At 42.6% G+C, this 13,260-nt stretch overlaps 1 non-coding gene across 1 annotated transcript; it reads left to right on the top strand.

The window, feature by feature from the left end:
* The first annotated feature begins 329 nt into the window (after positions 1–329).
* On the top strand, positions 330–476 carry LOC145537865 (small nucleolar RNA SNORA79). The gene has a single exon (XR_014076462.1). It is a non-coding gene; the product is annotated as a small nucleolar RNA SNORA79 (small nucleolar RNA).
* The last annotated feature ends 12,784 nt before the right edge of the window (positions 477–13,260 follow it).

The following is a 13,260-nucleotide window of genomic DNA, read 5'->3' as shown; positions in this document are numbered from 1 at the left end:
GAAGATCTCTGATTTACTGATTGATAAGAGCATCTGCCAGGATGTCCTGTCTAAAAATACTATTCCTGTGAAGGAGCCATTATCTGGTGCCTCCTGAAAGACCATTCTTTACAGTCTGCCTATGTCTTCTGAATAAAGGAGTTTTTACCTTTTTTTAACTTAAAAAGAAGTGCTTATATTTTTGTTGTAAAACTTTGTTGTAGGTGGGGCATGACTCATGGCATGCAAAATCTTAGTTCCCTGACCAGAGATGGAACCTGTGCCCCCTGTAGTGAAAGCATGGTCTTAACCACTGACTGCCAAGGAAGTGCCCTTAAAGCATTTTGTTTGGATGGCTGTTCCTCTTATGGCTGGAGACATAGGTAGTGGGATTTTAGTCCATCATGTATCTAAGCTGGCTTGTCTTCTTTCAGGACACCACAGGGATGAGTTGGGCGTTGGTTAGTGTGTTTTGATTTTTGCAGAATCGCATAGTTGAAGATAAAGAAATGTTTTTATTTACATAATGAATGCACATGGGAGCAAACAAAGTACGATCCCATTATGGCCCGCCTGGCTCTTCTGTCCATGGAATTCTTTTTTATTTTTTGTAATAAATTTATTTATTTTAGTTGGGGTACTTACTTTACAATATTGTAGTGGTTTTTGCCATACATTGACATGAATCAGCCATGGGTCCACATGTGTTCCCCATCTTGAACCCCCCTCCCACCTCCCTCCCCATCCCACCCCTCTGGGTCATCCCATTGCCCAAACCCTGAGCCTTTGTCTCATGCATCGAACCTGGGTTGGTGTTCTGTTTCACATATGATAATAAACATGTTTCAGTGCTGTTCTCTCAGAACGTCCCACCCTCACCTTCTCCCTCAGAGTCCATAAGACTGTTCTATGCATCGGTGTCTCTTATTCTGTCTCGCATATAGGGTTTCGTTACCATCTTTGAAATTCCATATATATGCATTAGTATACTGTATTGGTGTTTTTCTTTCTGGCTTACTCCACTCTGTATAATGGGCTCCAGGTTCATCCATCTCAATAGAACTGATTCAAATGTATTCTTTTTAATGGCTGAGTAATATTCCCTTGTGTATACGTACCACAGCTTCCTTATCCATTTGTCTGCTGATGGACATCTAGGTTGCTTCCATGTCCTAGCTATTGTAAACAGTGCTGCGATGAACATTGGGGTATATGCGCCTCTTTCAATTCTGGTTTCTTCGGTGTGTATGCCCAGCAGTGGAACTCTTAAGGTAAGAATACTGGAGTGGGTTGTCCCCCCTTATGCAAGTCAAAGTACAGAAAGGTGATTAGTGAAAATCCAGTCTATACCTGCAACTTATGATCACTGTTCCTCTTTATCAACCTCCTCACCCACCAAAAAAAAAAAAAAAAAAAAAGTGTGACCAGTGTTGGCTCCTTTTTTTTTTGTCCATCCTCGGTCCCTGTTGTCTCTATTTAGTCTCCTTGGGTAGCTCTTTTAAACCTCAGTCTGGGTGATCTGGTCCCAATCTTACAATGTCTAGACACTTTTGAAGCAGGAAGTCCAGGGGAGGGCTGCACTGTGTGTCTCATATGGGATCTTAGTTCCCCAGGGATCAAACCTGTGCTTCTTGAGTTGGAAGATGAAATCATAAACACTGGACCACTAGGGAATCCTCTGGACCCCTTTTTATTGTCCCAACTGGAATGTGAGTGCTACTGCCATCTAGTGCGTGGAGGTCAGCAATTCTGTCAAACATTTTGCAGTGTCGGAATCGCTCCAGGCCCTCTACCCCGACCCCACTAGGCCCAAATGTCCACACTGAGAAACACAAGAACACACATATTAGTATCTGCATTTCCTTTCCTCCTTTTCCCCCCTTCCTTCCTTCCTTCCTTCCTCTCTTTCTTTCTTCCTTCCTTCCTTCCTTCCTTTCTTTCTTTCTTTCTTTTAATCCCTGGTTTGCATTTATAGCCTAAGCTGTCTTCCTATCGGCTGAGAAGTTCAAATGTTGACAGCCAGGGTGAATTCTGCAAGTATTCCCCATGTAGAAGGGCAGAGGTAGAAGGTGTCCTGATAAGCTACTAGGAGCTAAATGAGAAAGAGAAGCTCATCTTTTCTCTCTGTGGAAGATGGTTGAGTCCATACACAGTTGAAAGTTTGAGAGACTTAACTCCTAAAGGTCCACTCCCAGGGAGCCTAGAGCAGTCCACTCCCTGGCTTTGGGTGGTTTCTCCTTAGAATGCACATTACAATAGCTCCTTGACCTCATGTTTTGTGAAAAGAAGTGCTTTATTTTTCATTGTTCTTGATTATGAATATTCAGTTTTTAGGCTAAAATTAAGAGATTGCACTTACTCTAGATACACCCGGGGAGGCAACATGCCCTTTAGGCTTCCCATGTGGCTTTGTGGGAAAGAATCCTCCTCCAGTGCAGGAGACGTGGGTTCGATGCCTGGGTCAAGAGCATCCCCTGAAGAAGGAAATGGCTATCCATTCCAAAATTCCAGCCTGGGAAATCTCATGGACAGAGAAGCCTGTTGGACTGCAGTCCATGTGGTTGCAAAGAATCTGACATGACTGAGCACACACACACAAACAAAAGCAAAAATAAACAAACAAAATTCAGTGCAGACACACACAGGTACACACGCATGCTCAACCCTGAGTATTTTGGTGATGTGTAGATCTGTTTGTATGAACCCCAAAGATTCATACAAGGTACACAAGGATTAAGGCAAATCATGCAGCATTTTCTGTACTCATGGACAGCATTGGTCCAAAACAGGGGCTTAAGGCCTTACCTGCCAATTGTAAACACCTAAGGAACCTTTATATGGCCAGTGCTCGGGCCTTCCCTCATGCCGCTGAATTCAGTGTTTGGGGCTGGGGACAAGTAGTCAGGCTTATTTTTCTAAACTCTGGACTGGAGCAATGCCAGTGTTAAGCCAAGTTTAGCAGTCAGCAGCTGGCACAGTTTCCAGCCTGTGAACAGAATCTGGCCCCCAACTGGTTTCTGTAAATGAAGTTTTATTGGAACGCAGCCACCTGCATGTAACACAATATTTTATGGCACTTTTGGAGTAGAGCCTGTACTCCTGCAGAGATTCATTTACTCTGTGGCTTGTTATGGAAAATATTGGGTGACCCCTGACTGATATGATTAGTTGTGTTTTTTGGTAAGAGCTGTGTGGAATCTGTTAACCACATAGGAATGTTATAGAGAACAAGATGACCTCCTGTAACATGGGCAACACCACCATCCCCAGCTACTCTGCTTCATGGGAAGAATTTTTGTGAGATACTTCTTTTCCAACTTTATGCATGAAAAGGCTGCCTGTGTTTTCCCTCTGGAATGCAGGGGTTCCTCATTTCTGAGAGCAGAAATGATGAAATGGGCCTCCTGTCTTTCCCCTTTTACTCTCATGTTCTCAGTTCAACTGTTGAAGTCCTAATCATACTGCTGTTTAGTTGGAACTTCCTCTTTTCTATGTTCATCAGTCCTCCTCCTCCTTTTTTTTGGGGGGGGGTGCACTTTTATCCCTCTTTCATGCTGTCTGTTCAGTTTGTAAGAGGCCTTTCCAGTAAAATTGAATGCACATTTTCCCCCCTCTAAAGTAGCTGCACATTCAGCCATTCTCCTTGCAAGCATCTTCAGCCCTGGTCCTGAGAGTGTCTCTGAAGGGCCCCAGATCATCAGGTACACACACACCAGACAAACACATGAATGCACACGTGCACACTTGGGTCAGAATTTTTAGAGCTATTTCTTTAATGACAAGATTGCTGTCCCAGTTTGCTTTGAAAGCTCACTTTTGGATTCTCGCTGGTGGCCAACCCCAAGTGTTTCCTTGGGACAGGGCCCTTCCTAATCTTGCCTCATTATGGTAATAAATGAAGTTGGAGCGATTTGTGGCTCCAGTCTCCTATGAGTGGGTTGGGTGGGGATTTGGGGTGACTACCTGTGGCCACTTAAAATGGTAAGTCTCTGGTGTGTGGTATTAGGAGCACCCCCCCCCCACTTCTTGGGTGCAGGGCAGCATGCAAGGGTCATGTTAAGAGGGAGAATGAAGGCTTTGGAGGAGCCCTGCATTCCAGCATTCAGTCTGTACCTTGGTCTTTCTACCAGGTTGGTGGATGGAGCTGACGTTCCGGGTAGGGGTAGCAAAGAGATGGGAGAAGTCAGTAGTGAGCTCACAGCCAGTGGAACTAGCTCAGAGGTGGCTCATCTTTGTTCCTGAGGGATTCTTGAGGGAGCCTACATCCTTTCTGACCTGCTTTCAGGGAACAGTCAGAGGAACTTGGCACCCCTTATCAGAGCCTAAGTGCATTCGGGTCTATCGGAGGTGATGTCAGGGTGAAAGACAATGTTTCCTGTCTGCATAGTCTCTCACTGTTTTCTGGGCCTTTGCTGCTTCCACCGTTTTGTCCCTTTGCTACGTTTTGGGGGTCACTAGAGGCAGCAGCAGAGGAAGAGGGGAAGGAATTCAAGAAATGCAAGCTCATGGATCCTTGGGAATCTGGGCCAGCTTGGTCAAACAAAGACCCACAGCAGACATGGGGGTTGGGTTGGTGGTAGGGACAGGCAGGAACTTTGGATCTGAGTCATTAAGTAGAGGCATTTTCCCACAGTCAGTGTGAGGAGGAGTTGGCACCCTACCTGAGCAATAAGACACATGTTCATGTCCAAGACGAATTAGTCCCCATTCCTCAGATAGATGCAAGGAGCCAAAAGGAGGTACAGCACACCACCTGGAGTATATGTCTGTCTTCTATTTTCCCATTCTCTAAATATTTATTTGGCTAGGCAGGGTCTTATTTGTGAGGCACGGGATCTTTGACCTTCCTTGGTGGCATGTGAACCCTTAGTTGTGGCATGTGGAATCTAGTTCCCTGACTAGAGATCAAACCTGAGCTCCCCGCATTTGGAATATGGAGTCTTAACGTCTGTACCTGCAGATACCAAGGACATTCCTATTTTCCCTTTCTTTCTAACGTGAGCTTGAGACTAGGTTGATGAAGAATGAAGTCTCTGGGTAAATGAGGAGCTGGGCTCCCCATCTTTATCAAAGAATTGATGCTTTTGAACTGTGTTGTTGGAGAAGACTCTTGAGAGTCCCTTGGATTGCAAAGAGATCCAGCCAGTCCATCCTAAAGGCAATCAGTCCTGAGTGTTCATTGGAAGGACTGATGTTTAAGCTGAAACTCCAAGACTTCGGCCACCTGACGCAAAGAGCCGAATCATTTGAAAAGACCCTGATACTTGGAAGGATTTGTGGGCAAAGAGTTGGGCATGACTGAGCAACTGAGTTGATTACAGTATCATCAGGAGTTCTGTGTGCATACAAAACTGAAAATAAAAATCAAGGTTAATGATGAAGCAACTCTCCATAGCCAGAAATAGCAAATGGGATTCACAGAAATACATAGAGCAGAGATATAGAGGTGTCTGGGAGCAGAAAATGGAGAATCAAAGTGGGATACAGCAGTCAACTCAGGATTAAAAAACATAAATTAAAACAGATCCTAAAGGTTAGATTCCTAAGGTTATATCATTCATAGCAAATTTTAAAAACAAATTAAGAACCTAGAAAGAGGGTAGACTCCCAGATCACAGTTGTTTTCTACCTTACTATATATGAGATATATATATATATATATATGAAATATGTTAATAAATAGCTTTGCTTAGTATTATTAGTATTATTATTATTAGAAAGGCAATCATTCATTTCAGTTCACTTCAGTTATCCAGTCATTTGTGACCCCACGGACTGCAGTATGCTAGGCCTTCCTGTGTCTCACCAATTCCTGGAGAGTACTCAAATTCATGTCCATTGAGCCGGTGATGCCATCCAACCATCTCTTCCTCTTTCGTCCCCTTCTCCTCTCACCTTCAATCTTTCCCAGCATGAGGGTCTTTTCAAATGAGTCAGCTCTTTGCAGTACGTGGACAAAATATAGAAATGAAAGTTAAGGAAATAATAATGAACACAAATTTGAAAAATGATAATAAGCATAATTTAAAGAGAGGTCTAGGTATTTCCTTTGAGTTGTTTGTTATGTGGTGCAGTTCAGTGTCAGATAGTCACTTGTTCCAGATTCTGCTTGTCATGATTGGCTACGATTGACCCTCAACTGAACAATCTCCATATTAGCTGCTGAGTTTTAATCTGTTGCACATGTCACTTCTGGGATATTTTACCCTTCTTTGCTTCATTTCACTTCCTTTGTTTGCAAGTCAATTCTGTGTTGATTTTCCACCCTGAGGTGAGGGAGCAGCGACCCCTCATTCAAGCTCACATGCTCAGTGGTTTGGTGGTGAGAATGGGAACATTGAAAACAATTATCACTGAGATATCTGTGGATTTTTGAATGGATGGACCACAGTGGGCTTGCCATTTCCAAAGGTGTCATGTAGTTTCTTGATCCACTCTGCTCAGGTACCTGGCTGTTCCACAGGGCCACTGAACCAAATGAGCCCTGCATTTCATACATTTCCCAGGTCTAAGCAACTCAGTTTCTCAGGTTTTCTGCAAGGCAACTGATTTTGTTTGTCTATGTGCTTTGTCCCCTGACAAGGTCCATGAGGAACAAGTGAGTGGGTGGGGAGCAAGGCACTGTCTCAGATGGGCTATACATCTTACTCACCTGTATGGCCCCAGGCACTCTCTTTGCTGGCTGTGCCAAAAAGGCACGGTTGCAGGTGTGCCACTTGTCTCCAGAACGGAGCTGGTCTCAGGCTGTGAGGCTGCTGGCCAATGTGAACTGTCCATGAACCCAGGAAGACACGGTGAACAATTGGCAGCCTGTTCAGAGCTTGGTGGGAGATGTCGTCTCTGTGGCTGAGATATGAGCAGCCCCTTGGCTTCTGCCTCTTGCTGTCACACACATTGCACTCTGCCTCCCTGGTGAAAAGGTCATAAAAGGTGGCTGACGTGGTCTCCTTTTGTATTTTCCAGTGTGCAAATGTTTGTTTTGTGAGCATGACAGCATTCACTATGTGGCCTTATAGCCTATTTGGAAGAAAGTTGTTGTTGTTTTTGTTGTTTTTGCATAAATTTTATCTTTAGTTTCCCCACAGTTTAGGTTGCTCTGCCACCTTTGCTCTGTCAAATTGTCCTCAGGACATTAAAGGCTGGCCTTTACCGTGAGGCAGATGATACAGTCTGGGCCTACCTTTTAAGACCCATTAAATGATCGTGTACAGGAGTTTCTGAGTCATTTCTTTGTGGATAATTGCATTTAAGGGTATAGTCTGTGTTTTTGTTTTTGTTTTGTTCTCCCCAGTTAGGCTGCCCTCTGTGATCACAAGCTCCCCATTGACACGGATGTGAGAGGGTTTCCTATTGTGTGCAAGCTTCTCCTCCTTTACGACTCCTTCTACAAAACGAGAATCCATCCCCAGAGTAATTTATCTCTGTTTATGTTTCTTATACTTTGTCCTTCCACCTCTTGGAGACTGGTTTGCCTTTATGGATATCTAGGTGGTGAAATTCCAGTTGGGCTATTTCAAATCCTGAAAGATGATACTGTGAAAGTGCTGCACTCAATATGCCTGCAAATTCGGAAAACTCAGCAGCAGCCACAGGAGTGGAAAATGTCAGTTTTATCCCAACCCCAAGGAAAGGCAGTGCCAAAGACTGCACAATCTACCGCACAATTGCACTCATCTCACATGCTAGTAAAGTAATGCTCAAAACTCTCCAAGCCAGGCTTCAGCAATACATGAACCATAAACTTCTAGATGTTCAAGCTGGTTTTAGAAAAGCCAAAGGAACCAGAGATCAAATTACCAACATCTGGTGGATCATCAAAAAAAGCAAGAGAGTTCCAGAAACAAACAAACAAACAAACAAAAACCCCATCTATTTCTACTTTATTGACTATGCCAAAGCCTTTGACTGTATGGGTCATAGTAAACTGTGGAAATTTCTAAAAGAGATGGGCATACCAGACCACCTGACCTGGCTCTTGAGAAACCTGTATGCAGGTCAGGAAGCAGCAGTTAGAACTGGACATGGAACAACAGACTGGTTCCAAATAGGGAAAGGAATAATTCAAGGCTGTATATTGGCCCTGCTTATAAAACTTACATGCAGAGTACATCATGAGAAACGCTGGACTCTCACGAAGCACAAGCTGGAAACAAGACTACCAGGAGAATTATCAATAACAACAGATACGCAGATGACACCACCATTATGGCAGAAAGTGAAGACCTAAAGTGCCTCCAGATGAAAGTGAGAGAGAAGAGTGAAAAAGTTGGCTTAAAGCTCAACATTCAGAAAAAACTAAGATCATGGCAACTGGTTCTATCAGTTCATGGCAAATAGATGGGGAAACAGTGTCAGACATTGTATTTTGGGGCTCCAAAATTACTGCAGATTGTGGTTGGAGCCATGAAATGAAAAGACACTTACTCCTTGGAAGGAAAGTTATGACCAACCTAGATAGCGTATTACAGAGTACAAGGGGCTGGTGCACCAGGATGATGCGGAGGGATGGGATGGTGAGGGAGGAGCGAAGGGGATTCTGGAAGGGGAACACATGCACATCCACGGTGAATACATGTCAATGTATGGCAAAACAAATACAATATCGAAAAGTTAAAAAATAGAAAAATAAACTAATTTTAAAAAAATAAAATAAAATAAAAATCAGGGAAATTACTTTGCCAGCAAAGTCCATCCAGTCAATGCCATGATTTTTCCAGTAGTCATGTATGGATGTGAGAGCTGGACTGTGAAGTAAGCTGAGCACCAGAGACTTGATGTTTTTAAACTATGTTCTTGGAGAAGACTCTTGAAAGTCCCTTGGACTGCAAGGAGAACAAACCAGTCCATCCTAAAGGGGATCAGCCCTTGGGTGTTCGTTGGAAGGACTGATGCTGAAGCTGAAACTCCAATACTTTGGCCGCCACTTGCGAAGAACTGACTTATTGGAAAAGACCCTAATGCTGGGAAGGATTGTGGGCAGGAGGAGAAGGGGACGACAGAGGACAAAATGGCTGGATGGCATCACTGACTCAATAGACATGAGTTTGGGTAAACTCTGGGAGTTGTTGATGGACAAGGAGGCCTGGCATGCTGTGGTTCATGCGGTCGCAAAGAGTCGGACACAACTGAGCAACTGAAATGAACTGAACTGAACTGAGTTGAAGAGACAGGCAACAGAGTATACAAGTTGTTTTATGGAAGTTGTTCCATGTGCCAATGATCCTTAGATATATTTATGTGGAAAGAATTGGTTTCTGACTCCTATTCCTCTGACATTTTGAGACCCAAATGACACCCTTGGAAGGGCTATTTTATGAACTGAAACACTGTTGTTGTTCAGTCACTAAACTATGTTTGACTCTTCATGTCCTCTTGGACTACAGCACACCAAGACTCTGTATCTCATCTTCTCCCAGAGTCTTCCTGAGATCGATTCCTTTGAATCAGTGGTGCTATCCAAAATTTTCATCCTCTCTTATCCACTGCTCTTTCTTCTGCCATCATTTCCTAAGGATCGGTATTTTTTCTAATAAGCCAGCTCTTCATGTGGTCAAAGCATTAGTTTCATCTTCAACATCAGTCCTTCCATTAAATCATCAGGGTTAATTTACTTTAGGATCGACACATTTGATCTCTCTGCCATCCAAGAGAATTTCACAAACCCTTCCCAGTAGAGCAGATCAAAAGCTTCAATATTTTGTTGTTCTGACATCAGTACACCTCTACTGGAAAGACCATAGATGAGACACTACGGGCCTCTATTGGCCAAATCATGTCTTTGCTTTTTAACACAATTTGCTGATCTGTCATAGCTTTTCTACTGAGAAGAAATTGTCTTCTAAATGTGAGGCTGTTTTCATGATTTGCATAAATTTAGAACCACAAAAGAAGAACCCTGTCACTGCTTCTGTCTTTTCCCCTTAGATTTGTCATGAACTGTGGGGCCAGATGCCACGATCTTAGTTTCTGCCATACTGAGAATTCAAATGTACTGTTTAACAGATAGTTCCCTATCAACATTGATATTTTTTTTACTCTTGTTTTTCCTCAGTTTTTTGGATAAGAAATCGTGTCTAGGAGATTTCTATGAAAACATTTACTCATTATATATAATACTGCTGTTTTAAGTTTTCTGCTGTGCTATAGTTTTGTGACAACTGGTTAAAATATTTATAAAATGCACAACCTATGAAAACTGTCCTCATTAACATAATATCTTGAGATTGTTTATGATATCTAGTTAGTTTTTCCCTAGTGTGGGCTCTAGGCAAATACAAAGGAGGGCAAGCCCCAAAGATTGTCATGTGAGAGAGGGCAGGGGAATACATTAAAAAAAGAAAAATGGGGTAGCTCTTACCCGAGATGCAGCTAGGTGACCATTGGGGATATTGTTCAGACTTGTTACTATTTTACTGAAACTTTGAATGCTTAAAATTCTATTTAATGTAAGGAAAGGACAGCTTTCTTAGAACAATATCTCGAATCAAGTGACAGTTGCAACTTTATGGGCTCAAGGTCTCCTCATAAGGATAAATACCATCTCTTATTACAGAAAGAATAGAAGAAGATGAGCCAGATTAAGATTTAGCCTTTCAACGAAAAGCACTAAATTATTCAGCCAGAAGGTTAGTAACAAATATTGGGTGGTGCAAAGAGTTCATTAGTCTATTTAGAGCAGATGTAAACTGTGCAATCAACTGAAAAATTGACTTAAATTATATTTTGAGAAAAAAAAAGACTCTAGAAAAGTACATTGGCTTATAATTCCTGTTATGTATAACAGCGATGAAGAAAAATTAAAATCCAAGTATAAAATGATTTGAAAGACTACTTTTTCTTTTTTTTTTCTTTCTTTTCTTTTTTTTTCGTAATTTTAGAGAATACAGGTTTCCAAATGTATACTCTTCGTGGCATCTAATATTTGAGGGCCCTTTTGTGTAACCATCCTCTTTTCTTTAAAAAAAAAAATACCCTCTGGTTTTCAAACAGTTGTACAAGTTTTATGGCAAAACAAGGAGTGATATAACACACAGAAAAATATCAAAAGCATTGATGACAAGCTTAAATTGCAGGATTATTTAAACTCTGTGTTACATTTCAACAGGAAATAATCGGTTAGTTTTGATGGAATCCCTCCAAGAGCTGGGGGAAAATGAAACAGAATTTGAACCTGTAACTGAGATTTTCTGCCACAATTATGATCTAACTCTTTCCCATCTTTACTCCCTTTCTTGTTCTAAGCAGTCCCTAAATAAGATTGAAAAGTATGAAAATGATGAAGAGAGAAAGAAGTAGGAGATTGTAGACTTCTGTGAGTTCCAAGAATAATTTAAATCAGAGAATTGAAAAAAGGCAGAAACAAAGGAAAATAGTCAAACAAAAGAAAATGATAATGCTTTAAACATTCAGTCAAGTCAAAGACCTTTAGTTCCTCCACAAGAGCTAGAGATAATATTATGATTGATATACTATGAGCATTCTTATAGATATGGATCCCCAACCAGGCTGGACATGTTAAGTGTATATACTCCAGAGAAGTTGGAGCTGGATGATCAAACACATTGACTCCCAATTTCCTTGGTAACAACCCATTAGAAGACTGTCCTAAAACTGATCACACACACACCCCATGGGTACCATTCTGACTTTGAAAGTCTTTCCCTGAAAGCCGTTGGGGAGTGTGGGTCTCTTAAGCATTAGCTGCTTGGACGCCTCAGGTCAGTTCAGATCAGTGGCTGAGTCATGTCTGACTCTACCACCCCACAGAATACAGAACGGTAGGCCTCCCTATCCATCACCAACCCCCGGACTTTACTCAAACTCATCTCCATTGAGTCAGTGATGCTATCCAACCATCTCATCCTCTGTTGTCCCCTTCTCCTCCTGCCCTCAATCTTTTCTAGCATCAGGATCTTTTCCAATGAGTCAGCTCTTCTCATCATGTGGCCAAAATATTGGAGGTTCGGCTTCAACATCAGTTCTTTCAATGAACACCCAGGACTGATCTGCTTTAGAATGGATTGGTTGGATCACCTTGCAGTCCAAGGGACTTTCAAGAGTCATCTCCAGCACCACAGTTCGAAAGCATCAATTCTTCAGTGCTCAGCTTTCTGTGTAGTTCAACTCTCACATCCATACCTGACTACTGGGGGGGGGGGGCATACCTCGACTAGACTGACATTTGTTGGCAAAGCGCTGTCTTTGGTTTTTAATATGCCATCTAGTTTGGTCATAACTTTCCTTCCAAGGAATAGGCGTCTTTTAATTTCATGGCTGCAGTCACCACCTGTAGGAATTTGAGAGCCCATAAAAATGAAGTCAGCCACTGTTTCCTCATCTATTTGCCATGAAGTGATGGGACCATATACCATGATCTTATTTTTCTGAATGTTGAGCTTTAAGCTACCTTTTTCAGTCTCCTCTCTCATTTCCTCTGGAGGCTCTTTAGTTCTTATTCATTTTCTGCCGTAAGGGTGGTGTCATCTGTGTATCTGAGATTATTGATATTTCTCCCAGCAACTTTGGTTCCAACCTGTGCTTCAACCATCCCAGCATTTCTCATGATGTATTCTGCATATAAGTTAAATAAGCAGGGTGACAATATACACCCTCGATTGTGCTCCTTTTCCTAGTTGGAGCCAGTCTGTCTTTGCCAGTCCGGATCTAACTGTTTCTTCCTCACCTGGATGCAGATTTAGCAGCGAGTGGTGGCTGTGTGGCACTGGAGATGGAGTGGGAAATGGCGGCTGCATGGCGCTGGAGTAGCGAGCTACAGAGTGGAGGTACCCTACAGCCAAGGTCAGTAGTGGCAGCTGTGAGGAGATACCCCACGTCCAAGGTAAGGAGCAGTGGCTACACTTTGCTGGAATAGCTGTGAAGAAATACCCCACATCCAAGTAGGAGCAACTGCATTAAGACGGTAGGTGATGAGAGAGGGCACCAGAGGTTAGACAGACTGAACCACAGACACAGAAAACTAACCTATCAAATCACAAGGATTGCAGCCTTGTCTAATTCAATGAAACTAAGCCATGCCGTGAAGGGCTAACCACGACGGACAGGTTTGGTGGAAAGCTCTGACAAAATGTGGTTCACTGGAGAAGGGAATGACAAACCACTCCAGTATTCCTGCCTTGAGAACTCCATGAACAGTATGAAAAGGTAGAAAGCTAGAACACTGAAAGATGAACTCCCCAAGTCGGTATGTGCCCAATATGCTACTGGAGATCAGTGGAGAAATACCTGCAGGAAAAATGAAGAAAAAGAACCAAAGCAAAATGA

The sequence above is a fragment of the Giraffa tippelskirchi genome, chromosome Y (assembly GCF_054371585.1).
Source record: "Giraffa tippelskirchi isolate mGirTip1 chromosome Y, T2T-mGirTip1v1.2.pri, whole genome shotgun sequence".
NCBI lineage: Eukaryota > Metazoa > Chordata > Mammalia > Artiodactyla > Giraffidae > Giraffa > Giraffa tippelskirchi.
This window is presented reverse-complemented; position numbering and strand designations above follow the sequence as displayed.